At 35.2% G+C, this 19072-nt stretch overlaps 1 protein-coding gene across 1 annotated transcript in view; it reads left to right on the top strand.

Moving 5' to 3' along the window:
- Positions 1–7958: 7958 nt before the first annotated feature.
- The window catches only part of LOC129232346 (uncharacterized), a 43805-nt gene continuing 32691 nt past the window's right edge, over positions 7959–19072 (top strand). The window contains exon 1 of the mRNA XM_054866825.1: positions 7959–8203. The gene's annotated coding sequence lies outside the window, so the exon portion shown is untranslated. The remainder of the gene's footprint in view (positions 8204–19072) is intronic.

Raw genomic sequence — 19072 nt, 5'->3', positions numbered from 1 at the left:
CTGTTGGTGATATTTAGAGAGTAAATTATTGAATCACTTCAAAAATGCAAATAATGGGGAAATGACATTAAATTGGAGTAAAAGGAAATCATGTGATGCACACATCAGCTCGTAATTTTTTAAATACTAGATTAGAAGAAACATCATGCTATTTGCGTATGAATCTATGTTCTGGAGAATGCACGCTCCCGCATTTTTCTTAATAAATGAAATCCTGGCTGTAACCATTGAAATGTAACGTCAACTTACCTTCCTCCCTCTGTATTTTTCTTTTTTTTTTCCCTAAGGGGGAAAAAAACAACTTTTAAGTTTTATAAGCATGCAATAATGAAAAATTAACACTAAAGACATGTTTTTTGTAATTTTTTTTAATCAAGAAATCTGCATTTAGCTTTACTTATTAAAGCCATTTATTTTATCATTATTGTATGGATTACAGTCGAGTCTCGACTGTAATCGATACAGTAGCACTTACCAGGGCTACTATAGTACTATCTCTTGCCCCAAGACATTGGAGGGGTTCACTTATTATTTGTGCTGTTGATCTCGAAATTTTTAATTTTGCCACTTGCATCCCTTTGCTTCTCACTGCCTCATTTGTAAACTCCCCTCACACTATTTTAAACCATTTCTTAACTCTGCGTTATAGTTTTTTACATAACGAATTGAGCTTTTATCATGTTTTACAAAAATTGTATTATTCAACATAAAATACTAGTAGGATGAACAAAATCAGTGATAAAAGGGGGGGGGGAGGCGGAAAATAAAACAGTGTGGTACGTGAAGAATGTAACAGTAATAAAATGCAGAACTATAATTGTACTATACGGTAGATTCAGTAGTTATCTTTGTAACTTAGCAAAAAAAAAAGAGAAATTAATTTGAATTCCGATATTTTGAACTCAAATTATGTTTTTCGCAATCACGACAGGAGTCTACTCATTGGAGTTATTGTTTCTAGAAAACGGCTCCTGTCCCCCCAAGCCTGCCTCTCCTCCTGGGTGGCGTATAGTTGTTTGTGCAGGCGCACGTGCGTGCACGTACAGGCTTGTGTGTGTGCGTAGACCTGTGTGTATGCACTTAGGCGTGTATGTATGTATGTCACGGCGTGTGTGTGGGAGTGTGTATGTGCGTAACGATGCATGTGTGTGAGCGTGTATGTTTATGAGCGTGTGTGTGTAGGACATGGACGCCACCGACCAGGAGAAACGGCTAAAGGGGGGCAGTGCTCAGAACCGGAAACCGGCGTGCGGTGTGCTGCAGAGGCCCCTGGTCCAAGCTGAAAAAGGAACCACAACGCTAAGGACCGTCAAATAAAGATTGTGATGTTTTATGCTTTCTGAGTCTTCTGATAGCGCATACACACCAGGCAAATCACCAGAAGAAGAGGAAGAAGAAGAAGGAGTGATGAGTTGATCTTCTGTGTCTCTTGAATCGTTGCAGGATTTTTTTAGTGGATCAGACATCTTTATCAGAAAGGATGTTATTTTTTGGTTTTCTTAGTATTTCCTTCTCTAAGACAAGCAAAGTGATGTAAGGAGTCATTGTAGCTCTTGTGCAGTTTCAGCGTTTCTGTTGCGTGCACGCTCATTTTGTCAAAAGACTTCAAAATTCAGAGCAGATAGATCCTTTTCATCGTTTTCATCTTCCTCAAAATCGGCTTCGTTATTGGCTACTAAATACCAGTTTCGCGAATGCATCATTGAAATCGTAAGCTCCCTTCTCCCCCTATCCCCCCCTCCGCGGCGGAGAAGGTTTCTTTAATTAGAAAGACTGCCACAGCCAAACTTTGTCAGATACAGACCGTATTTCAGAAAGGACGTAAGACACATTTTCCCAAAATTGAGTTAGCTGTGGTTTTACCGTGTTTTCACGCAGAGGAATCGACTGGTGTAGAAGGGAAATGAAACCTTGCACAACAAAGCATTTTGTTTTGGGGCCACAACTGTCGTTTATAGGGTTTCCAATCCCAAAATCCCGCAGGATATTTAGCGGGATTGATCCCGCGGGATTTTGCTCTCAATCCCGCGGGATTCCCAGTCCCGCAATTTTTTTTTTTTTTTTCATTAAAACGTTTTCCAACTTTTGCCGCTCATAAAACGATTATTTTCACAAGCATAATCTGAAGTTTGAATTTTCTTCCTCGTATATCTGCAAAAAGAGCAAGGAAAACTGATGTGTCTGATATGACCAACGATGAATTTACCATTAAACAACACAATAAAAATAGAGTACATTCGAATGAATTTGTATAATCATTCGAAGTTTCAGTTTTCATACGTTCAGCAAGTGAGAAAATGCTCAAAACTTATATGCGTTTTCAAAAACCATCACTAAAATTCAAAATTCAGTAAATTACGCTTTAGAAGAAATATAGAGAAAGAATATTACATATTCCAAAACCCGCTGGAGTAACCTGAATGCAATGTTGAAGCACTTCTGTAAGCTTTAATAAATACACTCAAAACCTTTAAATTACAAAAAGTGCAATCCAAAGAAGAAAGCAATGAAAAATCTGACATTATTTATACATTCGGCACGACTTTAAAAGGGACGACAGAAAGTTGTATGAAACAGACTCGCAAAGTGAGAGGTAAAATTAGCGAAATTATCCTAACACTTTTACTGATACTACGACTTGGTGAAATGATGAATTTAAGAAGTGTTCAACTCTTGCTGTAATGAATCAAATTCACTGATACAATGACCAACGTTTATGAAGCAAAACACATATCCAAGAGACATCGTTTTTGTCAAAAATTCTTGAGCGAAAACCAAGCGTAAGAAAAGAAAAATCTATTTCAGAAGGTGATGAAGTTAATGCGGATCTTTTTCAGCATGTTCACAATTATTTAATTTTAGTAAAAAATAATTGCACAGTGGAGCCGCAGCAAGTGTTTTCATCAAGCGCATTATTTTTAGAGCAAAACTCCTTTAGTATCCGTACGAGCGGCACATTTTTGCTTACCAAATGATAATTGCTAATTAGGATCCAACTTCGTAGTGCTTTATAATTGCTGTCGAAATTAAGGAGACTATTAATTAAAGTAATAAAAGCAGTCCTTTCTAAAAAAGCACCACGTTTTCTATTTGACGTAAAAATTTAATTTTTGGAAGAATGGGAGGGGTGGGGAGTCAATCCCGCGGGATCCCGGAATCCCACGGGATTGATTCCTTACAATCCCGAAATCCTGCGGGACTGCATTCGACGCGGGATTGGAAACCCTAGTCGTGCAGAATGCCCTTGTGCAGAAAGGGGCATAAGTCCCGAACTTACGATGTTGTATATATTTTGGCGTCATGAAGTAAAATAAATAACACCTTCATTCTAGAATTGATTACAAGTTTCTCTAAGGAAACAGGTAGCCATTTTATATTATTGTTCAAATAGAAGCATTTACGGTATTTTGGGAACAAGAGTTAAACATTACCTGACTACGGTTTGGGGTCAAAATGTCGCCACCGAAATGTCGGGGGACAAAATGTCGCGGCCAAAATGTCGCCGGTCCAAAATGTCGCCGGTCCAAAATGTCGCCGGGCCAAAATGTCGCCGGGCCAAAATGTCGCCGGTCCAAAATGTCGCCTGGCCGAAATGTCGCCGGTCCAAAATGTCGCCAGGCCAAAATATTGCCGATCCAAAATGTCGCCGGGCCGAAACGTCGCCTGTCCAAAATGTCGCCTGCTCAAAATGTCGCCGGGCCAAAATGTCGCCTGTCCAAAATGTCGCCTGTCCAAAATGTCGTAGATCCAAAATTCGCTCATTCAGTTGGTAAGAAAAATGCAAATGTACAAAAATGCTGTTTAACACCCAATTTGCAGAATAAATTACTGCAAATTTGAATGATTACTGCCTTTAATGAATGCCTCCGTTAAAAATGGGACTGGACTAACTGAGTTTCTTGATAAATTCTAAAAAGATTATTCCGTTTTGATTCGCAACTCTCGGCCTTTTTTACAGCAAACAAATAGAATACAAGCATTACGTTATCTTATTTCTTGTTACTCGCTATCTACCAACTGTAAAACATTCTGACGGCGTTCAGTTCTGACGTTCGATAAATTATTTTAAACTTTTCTTCAAGAATAGTGTGCGTTTGTATGTGACCGATTTTTTGGGGCCATTCTACGTCAAAACCTGTAGTAAGAATTCGAACGATACCCGCAAGTACACATACATGATTTAGGGCTGCGTGGTTTTTTTTTGCGTCAATTCGTTCAAGATAGTGGAGTAACTGAACGTTTTCATCGATATGCGTGACTCATTGCTCAAAAAATGATGAACGGAATTAAATAAAATGTTAGGAGCCAGCAGGGGGACAGATTTTGGGGCTAATAACACCAGAGGGTGGAGCAATCGAATGTTTTTTTTTCCTTTCTTTTTTATTATCTGTGACTGATATATTTCAAAAAGTAATACAGTAGACCCTTGTTTTCAGCGGGTTTATTTTACGCGGTTTCGATTATACGCGGTTGAAGATTTGACACCTTTATTTTATTTACGCAGATGCGGCAATGCAAAAAGGTAACATTTTCCTTTCTTTCAAAACCCAAGCTCCTATAGATTGCAGATTACTCGTAACTAACTGCATTTTGGCGTGCTAATAATCGAACTTGGGTCCTTGGAGACATTTTATGCGATTGGTTCCAGAGCTTTTTCCATCAGAAGTAAAGTGATTAAACTCACACAGTTCAGAACTCACTGGAAGAAGAGCTTTTAGGAGTGACAAAGGAGGTCAAAACCAACGAGAATACCGACTCCGGTGACACACAACCAAAAACGCTCACATTGAGAATTTTGAACCATTCGTAGACAATAGAAACGATCTTTCTTATTTGTTAGTAAAGGAAGATTCTATCAAGGAAATGACGCAAGTCATCATGGATGCGTTAATGCTCCGCAAAGAATTAGAGGAAAAATTCTTAATGACTACCAAAAGACTATCATAGCCAGCTCTTCTTCATAAACAGAACACGAAATTAGTTTGTTTTCTTTATGCATATTATGCATAAAAATCGATATGAGTACACATTAAACTTATGATACAATTAGTCATCACTAGAATGAAGTATTTTTTTATCTACGGAACCTAATCCATAGTTTGACACTAATATTAGGTCTCAATTTACGCGGTTTCGATTTACGCAGCATTTCCGTGGAATATATCACCCGCGTAAAACGAGGGTCTACTGTACAAGTGTAAAGACAAAATTTGGTCTACAGGCAGGGGCGTAGCTAAGGGGGGGGTTTTGGGGACAAAACCCCCCCCCGAAAAGTTAGTCTCAAAAAAAAAAGAGAAAAAGAAGAGAGAAGAGAAAGAAAAAAAAAGAAGAAAAGGAAAAAATTCCAAGCGATTACATATATATATATATATATATATATATATATATATATATATATAGAGAGAGAGAGAGAGAGAGAGAGAGAGATAAAAGAAGTAACCCCCCCCGAAAGTCGGGTCTAGCTACGCCACTGTCTACAGGTATATCTTAACGGGCGAGTTGCTCATTTATTTTTTGCTTCAGTCATCGCAAAAGGATGGATCACCGAATAATTTTTATCGTTTTATGTGACTGCTATATCTCAAGAAGTAATGCGAGGATTCATACAAAAATGTAGTATGCAAGTGAAATTAAACGAAAACAAGCCTTATTTTCGTTCTAAGTTGAGTTTCGTAATCGTTTACGTGAGTCAGTGTAATTAAATAAACAATGAAAGATATACTGAATTTAAATATGAGAGGTTGAGCAAGATATCAATAAAATCTAAATTAGCCGTGCATTCCTCTCATTTTTGTAGCACTTTAACTAGCGTGGGTGTTAAATAAAAACTGAGTTTGCATTCTTATACAATATTTGTCATCGCGTAGAGTCGTTCTTCAAAAATCTGAGTGAAAGACACCTGTTTTAGCAGTTACGGGTTTCATTGATTTCAAAAGATTTGACGGTGAACATTTCGACGTAATTTCAGAATTTTACTCATAAGACATGGGAGTTCCCACAGCAATAATCTGTCATCTCTGTTAAACATTTGTTTTGCTGTCCCAAAATCCCGGTCGCAAAGGACATACAAATGTCCTCTCAGAGGAAGGTCTCGAGCAGTCTTGTTAAACTTCTTCAGTTTCATTTCCAGAAAAAGTCTCAGAACAGTTTTGATCTTACTTTAACCAACGGTATATCTCACTGAAAAGGTACAGTTTTTTTTTTTTTTTTACAGTTCTTAGGGTGATGTTAAAAAATCTATGAGAAAATTAAATTTCATTAAGATACTTTTCTACTTTATTTCCACCCTGGCCCGTGATTTTGAATTTTTCCAGTGAAAGGGGAGAGGGAGGATAACGGGCGTATAACCAATGCAAATTTTATAGGATTGCTATAAAAACCACTTCCACTTGTATATATAAAAAAAATTCAAAGTCGGGGGCCATTCCGCCTGATCCCCTAAATGACTGACCTGTCGCTACCGTAATAATATACTAGAGTGAAGGAGTTATTTGTTTTCACTTCATTACACCAAAAAATACAAACAGCCTATTCTCTTGCCCTATTCACATTGCGCCTCACCATTCTTTCATTCGCGTTTAGAACAGTTTAGTTTTACTTCCATACCAATTTTTTGTCTGAATCCTTGCGTTACATCTTGATCCTTTGCGTTACATTTTGAGTATTATTATTAATCAGATTAAACGAGAAAGAGAATTCCGTTGCAGCAGCCTTTCACATGTTTATGTTTGTAATAGTATACAGAAAAACGTATGTTTTTCTGAAAACTATTAATTTTCTGGAATTAATCTGATGTTTAGGAATTAAGACAGGAGAAAACGTTTTCAATTTTTGAAGGAACTTACTTTGAAAGGCAATTAATATTCTTTCGCAACTTTTATGCTGAAAAGCATCGACGTACATTTAAATTTTTCGTACCAATAGAACTAGCGAATTTTGGACTGGCGACATTTTGGACCGGCGACATTTTGGACCGGCGACATTTTGGACTGGCGACATTTTGGACTGGCGACATTTTGGGACGGCGACATTTTGGGACGGCGACATTTTGGACCGGCGACATTTTGGCCGCGACATTTTGGGCGTATACCCCTGAGTACATCAACTCAATGTCATGAGAATGGATAGTAATTTTCATAATAAATTGGTAATTAAAATTATTTTTTATTTTACTGATTTGCATATAACTTTTATACCTTTTAATTCTTCTGAAAGGAATTTTGTTTTGCTATTATTGTATGGTTTATATTCTCACTTAAGTTCAAATTTGTCATTGGCACGGATTTTCTGATGTCGTTAGAACGAATAGTTATTTTTTATAATAAATTTAATTAAAAGGTTTTGCTTTATTGACTTGCATATAACTTTGACCTTTTAATCTCACAGAAAATAATTTTGTGATACGATTATTGTGTGGTTTTCATCTCATTTAAGTTCCAATTAGTCATTAGCATGGATTTTCCTTTTCATGCCAATGACAAATGTCTCATTATTATTTTTTTAAGTGAAATTTTAAGTATTTAGCTCTGTTGACACTGAGTAAAGTATACAGGACACTTTATTAGCAAATCCTATTTTTTCAAATTTTAATAACAAAAATATTTAAATATTTTATTTTTTAAAAAGTCTCCTGTTTTTAGAATTATTGAAATGCATCAATTACATTCAGTTTCTTAAAAACGGTTCTATTGATTTGCCAAAAATGTACACCAATTGATTCCAGAATTTTTTTCATCTACAAAGTGAAACAAAAGAATAATAATCATAATAATAACAATTTTACTTGAAGCTTTGTTCAAAACTGCCTAAGCAAAAAATTGAAACAACGTCACCAGCTGCGATGTGTAAGTAGCATTCTTTCTTCCATCTTGGCGAGATAAAAGTTTTTAAATGATGTAACCCTGTATGGGAGAAAATGATTCTCGTTTTTCTTCCTAGCGAACTAAGATCATAAAGCGATGAGCAACGAACTGATGGTGTTGCGACCTACGAAACCGACGCGACGGGTCAAATAAAACGGTCTTTGTTTTACGATCGGAAATAAATGGTTTATAAAAAAAAGTGATGCTTTTCAATTTTGAAATGTAAACAGAAAATATCATAAAATGAGAATCTTCAAATGTTCACAACGGGTTTTTATATGCAGAAGAATTTTATCGAGTTTAAATATGATTTTACTGAAAAGGATTCCTTAAGTTTGGAGGTAAGTTTTTTCTTAAAATTTATTTTCGCTGATGTTAACGATTTATTTATTATACTATATCATCAGTATATCATTTACACATCATCAATAAATTCACTCGATTTTTCTTCTTCTGCCACTAGATTACGAAAGAAAGGAGTGTGCGTATGTCAAAATATTTCAATATTTAAATGAGCTCCAGCCTTTTTTTTTAAGTTTGAATAAAAAATAAAAAACTAGATGCGTGTTGATGAACTTAATTTCTGTAAGGGAATTTTATGCTTTGAAATTAGTTCATAAAATTCGCTTGATATGTTGTAAACGTAAACTAACTTCCGAATTTCATTGAAAAAAAATTTTTTTTTTTTTTAAACTACCTTCTTTATTGCAAAAGCGAATTCCAATTTTACTCTAAATGAATCTCGCATTCAAAAGCAGTACTTTCCTTATTTTTTCAACTCTTTTATATGCTTCCTCCCCCTATCCTCAGTATGCGACTGCCAACATTTGGATTTATAATTATTTCTTCATTCACTGCAAAAGTGAACGTAGGAAGTAAAAGTCACAAAATGAGGATATGCTGAAGTCAATGAATAAAAAAACATTTATTCAAATCTGTGTTGTTGTCTTTGATACATATGGGGCAGTGAGAAGGAAAAGGATGTAAGTGGACATTTTCAAGTTTTGAGTAAAACGCGTTTAAGAATAAGGTTCAAGGTTTCATTGAAACGTTTTTCTAATTCATGATGTATAACAGCACCTACTAGGGCTACTAATACGATCTCTTGCCCCGAAACAGAGGAGACGTTCTATTTCCAGTTGTACTGATTATCTCCAAATTTTTAATACTGCTACTTACATCCCTTTGCTTCTCACTGCCACTGCCTCATATAATCTAATCTTTTTTTATATATAAACATCCTTTTTCTACTACAGTGAGGAAAGCGGTGGTGGTTTTAAGAAACATGGCAAGAACGGTTGTTAAATTAGTTATTGTGTCTTTTGGACCAGTACTGTAAAGTGATTTAGCGCAGTGCAGTCCTACCACTTTTTTGCGGGGGCAATGCTTTTACAATTGAAAGGCTTTCTGCAAAAAGGAAGTAGCTCCAAATTTCAATTTTCCAAAGGTTCGCATAAAACTTAAGGCACCAAATCACTTTTTATTTTTAAAATTTTTATGACTCCTCTTGTACAACTGTGCTTCGACACTTTCAGGGGAACTGTTAAAATATGAAAAGAAAAAGGTGGATTGATGTTTTAAGCTCTAATACAAAACTTTTGAAAACATTGAAATTGAAGCTACCTCCTTTTTTGCAGCAAGCCCTTCAGCTGTGAATCTATTATTCTAATTACCCTCAAACGATTGAGCTCCAAGTAGTCTACCTCGGAAAATTCGCATAAAGAAGCATTTTCAAGGATTGGTGAATCTGATTCCGAATCGGGCCAAATCTTGAAACTGCCGCCTTTATTAATCTTAATTCAGGTTTTATATCGAGTTCCAAAAAATATATATATAATAATATCTGTAGCAGTTACAAAATAAAAAAATTCGTAAAAAAATAAATAAGTAAAATAAAATAAATAAAATGATAAATAAACATCCAGCCCCTGGCAGTCATTTGAATTTTGACGTCTTGAATTCAAATTATGTTTTTCGCAATCACGAACTGCCATAAGACCCTTCTAGTTGGGTTTTTGTTTCTTTCTATAAGTGGCTCCCATCGCAATCGTAAAACACATAATTTGAACAAAAGATGTCAAAATTCAAATGAATGGCAGGAGATGGGATGCTAATTTTGTGTACTGTTAACTATGTGAATCGTCGCGCTCCAAAAATCGGATGTTAGAGCACTATGATACCCACTTGTGACGCATCGTTAATCATTTTATTATGAAGAGCTGCTCAAAGTAAAATCTTCTGTAGAATACTGTTTTAAAATATTAAAATAACACCTATCTGCCTATAACGCTTACAATTTTCGCTTGATATACGAGTTAACAGAGCTGTTATTTTAATTCAGTTGTAAGTGAAAGCTCATTATTTGTTTCTAGTTTCAGGGCATAACATGAATGTTTATTGGTTGCCTGTTGACTATTAGGATTTGCTCTTATAATTGTAAGATCTGAGGACATCGGACAGTTGATTCTAATCTTGTTCTGGTTGACTCGGTTCGTGACTAATGCATTTCCTTTCATTTTCCATTGGTTTGGCGATCAAATCGGAAACTGCTTGCTCTCTTATTGAAGAAAATGAGCGAAACTTTACTATGTCAGTGGAAAATTAGATAACCGATAAACCTATACATTTTGTACACGGGGCTCTGCAGTCAGGAGAAGCCTAGTCTCGTTTGGGGGGGGGGGGGGAATTGTTCAAAATGCTACACACAATGAAAAAAAAACTAATTAGTGTCACAAATCAAATATTGCTTAAAAAATGTGCTCAACATAATTTAGTTTCAAGTTTATTCTCTCCCTCATTTTTATACAGAAATTTTGTACATTGTATATGGTTGCGTTTCAACTCTACTGTTAGTTGTTGAATCAAATTTATATTGGTCTCACAATATAAGTTTTACATATCTGGTTTCTGACTAGAGTACAAGAGTAAAACGTTCAAATCTTACTAGTTTAATAGCAAAGTTACTAAAGAAGTGTGTGTGTTTTCTCCTATTTTGACAATCCTTCTCAAAATAAATAAACAAATTAATAAAAATAGTTAATAAAAAATGCATTTAAGTAAAGAAACTAGAATATTTAATTGGTGTTCTTTTTTTTTTTTTTTTTTGTCACTTTTGAGTTCTCATGAAAATTCTGTGGGGAAGCTCAAGCTTTTCGAGCCTTTTCGATAATTAGGCCTTGTCTGTACAGATGCTTCAAATTTAGTGATCTGCTTGATCTGAAGCTATTTATTTGCTAATAGGCCAGGTCATGAAAGCCTACTTTTGAAGAAAAAACTTTTTACAATAGTTTAGATTTGGTTATTTCTCCGCCCTCTAAACGTTTTAATTAATATCTCCACTAATTGAAGTCGCAGAAAAACGAAAACTGCCTAAAGATAATTTTCAAAAAATTACGAATCTGTCGATACCTGGTTCGATTGTCAATTCTCTGGCACTCGAAAGAAGTTCGAAGGACATACATCGATACATATATACATCAGTTTTTAATAGTATAAGATAACTGTATTGACAGTCCCTTTTTGTTTAGTTATTCATTTTTCCGTTTATTATAGTTCAAGCATTTCCGAAGTTTTCGGTAAAACAATCAAAATAATCATCAGAAGGAGACAAGTACTTTTGGGTCCCCCCCCCCTTCTTCCTTGGTTCTATTGTATACTCTCTTTAAGATAACAATATCAATGTATCTATATGAGGGAAGCGCACAACTATATTTATATTTGATTCTAATATAATTAGCATGCATGGGAAAATATCATAAATACGGCATGCATTCAAAAAAAAAAAAAAAAAATCTAAGAGGGAAAAAATGCTTTTTTCTCAATGTATTTTTAAGAATAAAATTTCCGACCTTCATGTGTTTTCGGGATAAAAGACTTGACCCTCGGTCCCAAGCTAATATTTTAACATCTCAGTTTAAACACATTTTCTTTATCTTTTTGCAATGCAGCAGATGCATCATTATTTTATCGATAACGGAGTCCTTTATTTCCATATAATGTGTGTTTTATTTCTTTCTCATTGCCGTCGAAAACATGGATCTAAAAATTGTGAGTTTTGCTGTGCCGATACACTAAAACAGCGGTAAAACTTAAATCACCAGATCGATTGTTCTGAACTCCATTATAAAACTTTTAAGTTTAATCTCGATGTTTGGAAGTAAACGGAATGGATGCCATTTTTTTCCACGGTTTGTGCTCACATCTTTTGCATTTCAGGTCAAGTATGCATAACTCAAGGCTGAAAATTAAAAGGAAAACGGGGGGAATATACTTATCCCAGAAAACGAGCGTAAAATTTCCTTTTTATCCTTTTTTTTTATTTATCTATGTATCTTTCTTTTTATTTCTTTTTCTCTCTCGATGTAGTGAAAAGTTTAAGAAAACTAAGTGAAACTGAGTAAAACTAAGAAAAATCAGTTTCATATTGTCGGTCAATATTGGAATATTAACCCTATTTTTACGTTTAAAAGTATGATAATCACTCGCTAATACGTCATCTGTTTTATGGACCTCTCTCACTTGCACGTTGAGTTTCAAAAGTTACAATTGAAAGTAGTATATACAAATTCTTGTAATTTAACTTTTAGTTTAGCTTCGCTTTCAAAAGTATTTGTCATGCGTAGGTAAAAAAATGTCTTACCCTATTCTTTTTTCTCTCTCCTATTCTTTTAAAAAACTTCTATCGTTGAAAGTAATCTTCACCAAATAACTGATGCTTCTGCTTTAGTACATAAATGTATGGCCCATAATTTATACTTTATTTACTTTTTCCACGGTTGCCACCCCGTAAGAGCAAGCCCCCCCCCCCGCCCTAAAGATCGCAAAGATCCCCCAATTGCAAGAGCTCAGGGCGTGCACAAGGGAGGAGAAGGGTCCCGTTGGCCCGGACCCGAGTCTGAAGGGGGTCCAATATTTTTAAAACTAGGTGAAATTTAGGGGTAAACAATATGGAGGGGGGCCCAAAATTTCTGTGCAAGAGCTCCCTGCAAGAGTCCTTACCCCCAAGAAAAAAAAAGCACCGTTCAAACTCTCTCCTCCCTAACAATTTCAATGGCGCAGTCTGCGCCATGACTCCCCCCCCCCCCCCCCCCCCCAAGGTGAGCACCCCTGCTCTCTCTGAGCCAAAGGGAAATGTGTGCAACTCATTTCCAGCACTTTAGTAACACTTAAACTGACTTTTTCTGAGCTAAAATGAATTGTGTGCAACACTTTTGGCACTTCAGTAACTTTACTGACTTTTCTGAGCCGAAGGGAAACCTGTACAACACACTTCTGGCACTTTAGTAATACTTTACGGACCTTTACTGAGCCAAAGGGATATTTGAACAGCGTACTTCCGATCCTTTCAGAATACTACCAACAATATATACCTTCTTTGCATGATGGCTGACGTGCTGAGTGGATGTTTTACAATAGATTGAAAAACATTCGTATATACACTCAAAGAAATTAATCAACATTCCTTGGGGTAAATGTAAAAATTTAAACAATGTTAAAATCTGCAAAAAAATGTAATTTACATTTCTAGTGGTGATGCTTTTACTTTTTCATTCAATGATATTTTCTAATCATTTTCTTTAACATTGGGCAGGTAAACGGCAGTATCTGCAAAAATGAGTTTCCCAGATATTTGAAGAAACGCGTGTGGATTCAATGCTAACAGTTGAGAAAACTTGCGATAAGACGTTCATTTCGCGCTTTTTTTTTTTTTTTTCTGCGGAAACTAGATAAGCAAGCTTATTCAATAAAGCTGAAGAACAATAGATGACAAAAATGCAATAAAATGAAAAATGAAGAATTTGAGTTAATGCCTTAAGTCTGAATACTGCAGTATGTTGATGGTGGATTATATTATGCATATGATAACATCTTAGACAAAGTAATATATTCAAAATATAGTGTTTGTTGAATATTGAAATGTGTTGACGTATTCAAAATGTAGTAGCATTACATGGAAGTAGAGTTCCTTTTTTCATCAAGTCCAGATGATGAAAACAAGAATATAACATATTTGTAGAAGCTGAATAAATGCCTATGTTCATGAAAAGTAAAAATAAGAAATAACAACGTGTAATTGCACAAAAATTGTAGATTACTGCTTACATGTGTTTCGGGGTGATAAGGAAACTTTCTTTTTCAATGCAAAATAAGAGAGCTTTTGTTGAAACTGACCTTTAATAGTATCTTGAATGCTGATTTGATTATTGGCAGCAACAGAGCTTTAATTTTATCCTCATAACTTTTCAGAAAATAAAATTTGATACGTTGCCAAATTTATCCAAACCGTATTTAAAGGTTAACTATTTCAAGTTATTACGCATATTGCCTGCTCAATGCAAATTATTTTTAACCTATTGCATGTTTTTACACATTGAGAGACAATGTATCGTCCGAAAAACTTAATTTCTGAATGAAATTTTGATTTTTCTTTCAAATGACCATCATTAGAATCAACCTACTTTTATCAAATTCTTAAATAATGTTTTTATATAAATTTCAATTACTTTTAAACCAAATTCAAAGTTTGAATTTTCTGAAACAAATTTGCCTACCATCTTCAAAAACCCAAATGCTATGATAGTATTCCCCTGCAACAGACATCTCATTTCCCTAATATGGCTAAAAACATAAAATAATACGCTGTGCCTACGCTCAGCAATAACTTTTACCTCAATTGCTCCTGCATTATTCTTTTCCGGTATCGCCTCCCTTCCTGTGCCCGCTCATTGTTTAAGCTAACCACCCTGTCGTAGGCAACGTCTTTGATCTTTCTGACCCTGACACTCTTTTTACGTATTCACCTTTTGGTCTTTTGAGAGGTGTTTGTTCCCCGAATGGGTGTTTAACGATCCGAAAATGGCGTAATTTATTGACATTTGTAAGCGACAAACATAAACACGCTTTTTTTTTTTTTACCTTGAAGTGAAAGTGAGACAATACCCTGAAGTTGTTTTGAAGTGAAGTAAATCATTAGGGTTAGTCATTTGCATTGCTTCGGCGTCGATAAAGTATCTATCCACTGATTACACCAATTCAAGAAACTCATACTTAAATTTGTCTTTGTAATTCATTAAGGAGGATAAGGTTAAACCTGATTATGTCCAAGGCACATCACACTCCATTGTCCCCGGTACCACCACTATTTGTGGCTTAACCAATTGGATGGGACCCTGAAATGGCCTAGGCACAGTGGACACGGTCCTATAGTGTCCAAAGCAGGGTCACTAAAATCGCGTCAAAGCCCGCAAAATAATTGTTAAACAAATTGCAGGAAAAAAAATGCAAATGTGAGTCATTAAATGTGAGCAATATCTAGTCTTGAAATATTTCTTCTTAGCGTTGGAAGTATGATGCTTTATATCGGTTGCTGTGCTTTAATAATTGTTCAGTTTAAATGTTTATGGAACTTGTCGCACCCTGGCAAAGAAAGTGAACAACTCAAAATTTGGCGAAAAAGTAACAGCGATTGACTTAAAATCTAAATTTAATGCTCTTTCATGCCACAAAAGTCACACACAGTTAGCTTAAAAAATTGGTGCAAGGTTGAGTAAAAACGATCTAATCAGTAGTGACACATCATTAAAATTTCAGAATTTAGAAGAAACTTTTTCTAACTTTAAGTATGCATTATTAACTTAAACAACAAAAACTAACTAGTAAACATCACACAAAAATCTTTTTCCCGGAATTGTAATATTTAAGAATGAATTGCTCAAAACTACTATTGCGCAAAACCTTGATTTTCTCCAATACTGTTATTTTTTGAGTTTTGTCACTTTCCTTGCAGGGGGTGTGATATAAAGAAAGGGAACTTATAATTACCGATTTTAATTAACGTCAGAAACACTTAGAACAGACAAACTTAGTATTTTGTGTCGAATCGAATATTCGTATACGTGGAAAGGGAAAAAACCAAGCTTTTCGAGAAGGAATTTTCACGTATGACAGAATACATGACGCAGTCAAAAAGAATGTTTTCCATAAAAACGCATTATGCTAAATTAATAAGTTTAACGCATCAGTGGCATTCTTGACTTCGTTGGGATTAGAGTTCACATCTAATGGTTTTAAAAATTTCATTTGTAGTTATTCTTGTTTATTTTCACCTTGGGAAAAATCAGAAATTCATTATTAATCCTAAGCGGAGGTTTCCCTTTTGGTCTCCTGTTATTCTTTTAATTCGTAAAAATAAATATGGTTTTTCTTTTTCTCTTTCCATCTTTTCCATTTGCTTTGCTATAATCGGATTAAACTTCTTCGCTTTCATTAGCTACGATCAATAAATCATTATTTTCACTTTTAACTTCGTCTTGATCTTTCTTTAAATTAATTTTAGAAAATTATAAATTTGAAATAGCATTTTTGACTCGTTACTTAATAAGATGCTATTTAAGATGAATTTTGAAAAGTAATTTATAGAAAAAGAGAAAATAATAATTTGAGAAATTTAAAGTTTTTATTAAAAGGTTATAATTTGCATGATATGTTTACAAAATCTTGAGGAAAATTCAGTCTGCGAAATTTTCAAGCCAGAAACATTTTTATTCCTTTTTATTTTTCGATAAGAAAAGTGTAACGAAGGCAATGTACAAAAGAGGTAAACTTAAGCAGTTCAATTAGAAATCGCACTGAGATTGACTTGTCGGCCATCCCCTTCTGAAATATTATATATGAGTGCATGCATTTGCATTTCATATTTATAAAATTTGCTTCTTTTGTGTGTGTGTGTGTGTGTGTGTGTGTGTACGAATGTGTGTAAAGAATATATTTTTCTGAACTTTGAAAACTGACATTTTTCTGTTTGTTTCCTTTCCAAAATTGTTCTCAACCTGTAGTTTTGAAGAAAAACAATCAACTCGATTTATTTGCTTTCACTGAAGTAATAAATTATCAAAAATTTCTCTGCTGAGAATTTGAACAGGTTGACATAAGTTCCAAAACAGTATTTTTCCTGAAGCTGTTAATATCTTTTCACTTGAATCCGTGACTAGAATTGTAGTTTTTAATGCGTAATTTTAACTCCCAACAAAATAAACTTTAAAATACTTAATGTAGGAAAATGTTTCATCTATTCAAACAAAAACAACGTTTTAGCACAATAAACTTTGAATAATTCTATGAATAACTAAAATTCCCCTCAAAACTATATCAAACTGAAATCTGCAGCAGGTGTGTGATCCGACCTATTATTTCACTTCCCATCTACATCTTGACAACAAAAATGGCTAAGCGTCTACTTCCAGTAAACGTGATTTAAATATTCCGTGACATTCGGATGATATTTTCTACACTTTCTTATTCTTGTTTTCGGAAAATGACTTTTGGTTCTTGACCTAATTCATCTTTCTCGGTCGTTTTAGAGACTATTAAAACAAAAGAAGCGCTTCAGATGATCCAGACTGATAAATCATGGAACTAATAATTCTCGGTTTCGGTGTCAAAACTATCTAGCCCGATCGCCTGAAAACATTCTGAATGTTGCCCTTTTCCCGTTGCACATCGAAAGAGGCCAAAGTCGAGGTTTTGAATTTAATGGCGCACCTGTGGTCTGTTAAATGCCGTATCACGGTCTTGAAAAGAACGGATATTGTATCTTCGTATGCCGAACATGAATAAGAAATGAAAAGCAAAAAGAATGCGAACTCGTGAATTTGAAGATTCACTACAATCTGTCTGGCACAGCGATGATCAACTTAATTGTTAAGTTTGATTGTGTGTACAGGGGCATCCCGATGTAAGGTCACGGGAGGTCATTGTGATCTCCTAAAACTAATTAATGACTTTAATTTGAACTAAAATGCATGCAAAAGCAATTTTACCCAATCACTCGAAACTTAAAAAAATAAAATAAATAAATAAAAGTGCTTTTTTTTTTGCGTTTTTTTTTTTTTTTTTTTTTTTTTTTTCACAAAACGAACTGGTAGCTATTTCAAGGGAAGTGCTTGATTAAGATCACCGACGTACTTTTTAAAAACAGTAGTACATTCTTCAGAAATTATTTCCTCTTCTGAATTGGAATTTGGAGGAATTAAACTCTGAGATTTATGTTTTAAAAATTACACTAATTTTTCTTCTTTCCCCGAAAGCTAGGCAACTGCGGGAGGAGGGGGGATCTCTGCCTTCATCAAAGCGCAAAAAGCACCTGTCTGTCGACCAGTTATCATTTCCGAATACTTAAAGAAAACACTTCCGATTTCTTGTGCGCGTTGGGGATATTTTCTCGGTCTACGACCCCATGAAGCAGGATGATTTGGCTTCTGACCGAACGATTTGTGAGAAACGTCATGGTTCGTCTGTCATAATAATCGCTGCCTCCAAAGCTTTCGTATGTGTAGTCAGTTGTTGCGTCACATGTGACTGTGTTCAATAGGTGTGGTTTCAAATTTTCCATGACTCCGCTAATCTGTACTTGAGAAATTTCAATCCAAAAAGTTATTTTCCTGTTGATTTAATTGTAAAACATCCATGTTTACGCTTAGAATCGTTCCATCCCAACAAGAAATATTATTTTGATCATGAAATAAAACGTTAACTTTTTTGGAGAAATATTAAAATTGACATATAACGATAAATAACCGTAATAAATTGGTGAGAGGATCTTTTCGTTATGTATGTTGGGGTGTGTAGGGTGGCGTGGTGGTAAGGCGTTGGCTTTCCCTGTTTTGGTCCCGGGTTCTGACCCGCGGTGACCAGTCAGTGGATTTTCGAGATGCAGAAAGTCATCAGCGCTCATGCCGTATGGTATCATATGGTATGTAATCGATATCATGCCATCGTATGGCATGTAAAATATCCCTTGGATATTCGTTTGGCTTTGAATGTCCTCGACAAAATTAAATCCCTAGTGCAGTTTCGAATCGAAAAGAACTTAGGTGCTTCCATCTAGTGGGAAACTGGGTGTCAAAATTATCTGTGCCATTGACGCCGCGCCTTAATGGTGGCACACGAAACACTAGATACCGTATAGGGGGTATCACTCGGAGTCTGCAAAAAGCAAAATAGCTTAAGCTTCCCCTTTTGAAAGGGGAAAAAATGTTGAGGCGTAAGTTTAGTTTTTTCAACTCCCGTTCTTAGCCTTCGAGCAATTCGTCGCAATTTTGGAAATGAAAACGGGAAAAAAAATGAACCAGAAAGCAATGAAAACAAAAGAGGAGTAAGGGCGCCCATATGCAAAATTTTAGGGGGGGGGGGGGGCTCAGATATTTTCTCCG

The sequence above is a fragment of the Uloborus diversus genome, chromosome 1, assembly GCF_026930045.1.
Source record: "Uloborus diversus isolate 005 chromosome 1, Udiv.v.3.1, whole genome shotgun sequence".
NCBI lineage: Eukaryota > Metazoa > Arthropoda > Arachnida > Araneae > Uloboridae > Uloborus > Uloborus diversus.
Note: the sequence above shows the minus strand (reverse complement) of the source record. Positions and strands in the feature narration are given on the sequence as shown.